The sequence below is a fragment of the Cynoglossus semilaevis genome, chromosome 6 (genome assembly GCF_000523025.1).
Source record: "Cynoglossus semilaevis isolate Cse_v1.0 chromosome 6, Cse_v1.0, whole genome shotgun sequence".
Classification (NCBI taxonomy): Eukaryota; Metazoa; Chordata; class Actinopteri; order Pleuronectiformes; family Cynoglossidae; genus Cynoglossus; species Cynoglossus semilaevis.
In genome coordinates, this window is record NC_024312.1 from 11042488 (window position 1) to 11046084 (window position 3597).

The 3597-nt window shown below is 40.4% G+C and overlaps 1 protein-coding gene across 5 annotated transcripts in view; it reads right to left on the reverse strand.

Moving 5' to 3' along the window:
• The window catches only part of shank3a (SH3 and multiple ankyrin repeat domains 3a), a 52550-nt gene that overhangs the window by 22332 nt on the left and 26621 nt on the right, over nt 1-3597 (reverse strand). The window lies entirely within an intron of this gene.

Here is a 3597-nt window from a genome sequence, read left to right on the forward strand (position 1 = left end):
CATGGCCCCCCTTGTGGACAGAAAGGTTTTCCCCCCCCCCCACCCCCCCCCATCCACACCCCACGAATTGAAATACTGTTGAATATACATGTATATTATTATCTGTACAAACCACTGTATGAGTTGCTGCCACCTAGTGACTGGAGGCTTTGTATCATTCAAGCATAACACCAGCCATTTTCCATTAGAAGCCCCTCAAGACCCCCCTGGCCCCTCAACACGCCCTGCCCCACTATTTGAGAAGTACTGCTTTAAAGGAAGGGGTCTAACACAGAGATACTATCCACTACTAGAGAGAGAGAGAGAGCGGGAGCGGGGGTGGGGGGGGGGGGGGGGGTGTTATTAACCATGTATAATTTCTGTGAAGTGCAAATGAAACCCAGCTTCAACATGTTTGCATTAGCATAACATGTCGTTCCAGTAGCAATGACGTGCATTTCTCTTCCGGCCTCATTGCTCACACAACCTGTAACAGCCTCATCAAGGCTGTTGAGACATGTTAATGCCATATGACACAAACAGAAAAGAATATTTCAACTAAATAAACAACTCTGCTGTACACGTTCTGTACCATGTTCACATGAAACATTATGCATACATATGCATTATACATGCACTTTAACTGCAAACCTAATCTGTATTAGATTAGAAATAACGTGTAATTCCCGTTCTTTAAATAGAGACATGCATTATTCAAAACAAAAAGGACAAAATAAAAGACTTTATAGTTTGTTTGTTTGTTTTTACTGGTGATCTTAAAATGCGTGTTGTGTGTTACAATAAGTCGTTTTATAAGTTTAGTTCTTTCAGCTATGAATGATTAACTCAACATGTTAAAGTAGGAATGTAACATATTGGACACTTGGTCTCTTTTATTCCATTTTTACATGTGGAAATTCCAACTGGGTTTCTTTGCAAGTTCTTGCAAACAAGACTAAACAGTCCTTGTTTGTTGTTCTGTGATTCTCCTCATGATGCTGTGGACGTTGTCAAAAGAATACAGGTCTACACTGCAGCTAATTAAAGCACCCAATCTGTTTCACAGTAGCTGCATTTTTATACTGTGTACAAAGAAGCTCGACTTCACGTCCCTGCAAACAGATGTCGCCTTATTAAGAGAATATGACGAAAATGTTGACATAAGCCTCGGCGTCGATGCTACACAAAGTATAGACCGATAGATCGAGAGATCGATAGATAGATGTACTTTATTGATCCCAGGCTGGGAAATTGCAGTTTTTTTGTTTGTTTTTTTTTAGCTGTATTTTTTATAACGGGTGTATGGCTTATTGTTTCAATGCACCATCAGGCTCGGAGACAGAGTCTCCCTGATCACGACCGAAACAAATGCATCCATGACCTGATCTGCAGCTTCAGCAAAAACTGTATAACAGACATCATTTGTCAGCTGCCATTAAACCTGTGTGCTCTTCACAAATCTTTCTGCTCAAAAGGAAGATCAAAAACCTGTTATTTTCTTTCTTTAAGAACACACTTTCCAACGACACGCTGAATATGAACTCACCAGTGGCAGGAAGTGGTCTGTGCAGCTTCCTTTAAACCTGTCATTATTGTCAATTGTGGTTTCTTTCTTTTTGCACTAATACAAAATAAACTTCTTCTTTGGTGTTATTTCAGTAAAAAAAAAACCCTGTAGATGTCAATTAAACCTGGGCTTAAATTTTGTCACAGGTTGAATTGATATGAGAAGATAATCCCATCAGATGATTTTGAATGTTTTCTGTGTTAACTCCCATCAGCCATTGGGAAAATTGTCATTGATAATTCACTGATGGTGAATTATAAATATATAAATGATTATACTGCAGAGTCATTTTGAAGTCACAAACCCAGCCAAAGGATGAAAGAAAGTGCGACTTATAAAAAATACGGTGATCATGCCTTGTTGTAGAACATGCCATGACAATAACACAACTGAGGTTTTGCCTCACCCACAATGAAACATAATGACCTCAATATTACAGTTCAAACGTCTGAAACCCTGAAAGTACTGTAGTTGGGTTTCTGATTGATCGACACATTTCTGAAAAAAAAAAAAACGGACATGAATGTAAAGAGCTGCTCCAGGTGCATCACGTCCTGTGTGATCTATCACCAAACCTTCAACTCTCTTTGTCTCCACTGCTGCAGCAATATGAAACGTCTTCTGTTCTACATCTTGATTCTCCACCATGTATCCATTTCCTTTTTCTGTGCTCCGTCTTTGTATTTGTCTTTCTTTGTCTCTCTCCTTACCAGGGAAGATTAACTATTGTTTAAGCGTTGGCCCAGATGAGAGACAAACAAAAGCTTTGTGAAATTGCTTATTTACTTTTCCTTACTGTCATTCTTTCACTCCTTTTCACACTAAGGTCTATTAACGGAACACAATACGCATCATTTTGAGAGAGAGAGAGAGAGAGAACACAGCAGAGAGAAGGAGGGAAAGGCAGTGCTGTCTTTCCTTCTTCATTAGGCTGAGACGCCAAAAAAAAAAAAAACTTGACATGAGTGTGAAGAACCGCTCCCCTTGCATCACAGCCTGTACAATCCATCACCAATCCTTTGCACCATCCTTTAGTCTATCCTTTACCTTCTCACGCTACCGGCTTTGTGCACGTCAGTCTCCACTGCTGCAGCGACACTGATGTTTAAGCATTCTGGTGGAGTACTGGCACACTTCAAAACTTCTTAATGGACAGGCTAAAAATAGCTCAGGCTGGGTCTGACCTAGCCGATTCATGCGGCTGTGAGTCATTCAAGTTTGCTGAAGTGTGAGGAGAGCAAATGAACATGAACAATGAAATAATAAATAAAGGTTTAGACATGTGTCAGGATGTCAAACTGTTGACAAATCAACTGTTTATTATGAGCTGATGCTCGTGCGTGATCTGAGGAGGCTTTGAGGACATTCAAGGCTGTGAGGAACTAACTTTTACAAATAGTAGAACACAGTATATGGCTTGTAGATGAGGACATGTGTTAGAACAGGCATGAGCAAACTAAGTCCCGGGGGCCGGATACGGCCCGTTCAGCTTTGTAATCTTGTCCAAATGATATGATTGGTTTGTATTGTGATTATACCTCTGCCTTTTCCCTGCAATGTCCACGTTTTCCATATAGATGGCGTAGAGGAGGCCAAAAGCATTTAGGCTGTGTTAGAATGATGCTGTGTTTGCAGCTTAGCAACGTAATGTTAGCTAGAAGGAGATGGAGAGGCTAAAAGTAATGGTATATTAAGACGTTGCATTTTGTCTTTTATTTATTTTTTACTAAAAACAATATTTTTTTACGTGTGAAACACTAAAAATAAAATAGTGTAGCAGTTAGCACGCCTGCCTCGGAAGCAGAGAATAGAGTCCTGGGTTTGAGATTCCCAGAGGAACCACATACTTAACAATAACACAAGAATTTCCCATATGTGATCAATACATTTCTAATTAATAATTATTATTATTATTGCAGGAGGTTGGTGCTTTGGCCCAAAGGCAATGTCTCTGTCATTGGTGTTGAACCCCAGGGTTCACCTCCTGGTGAGGGCGGTTGGCGCCTTCCAGTGGACTGACCACCTGCAGGAAGGTTCCCGAGGGGCTATTT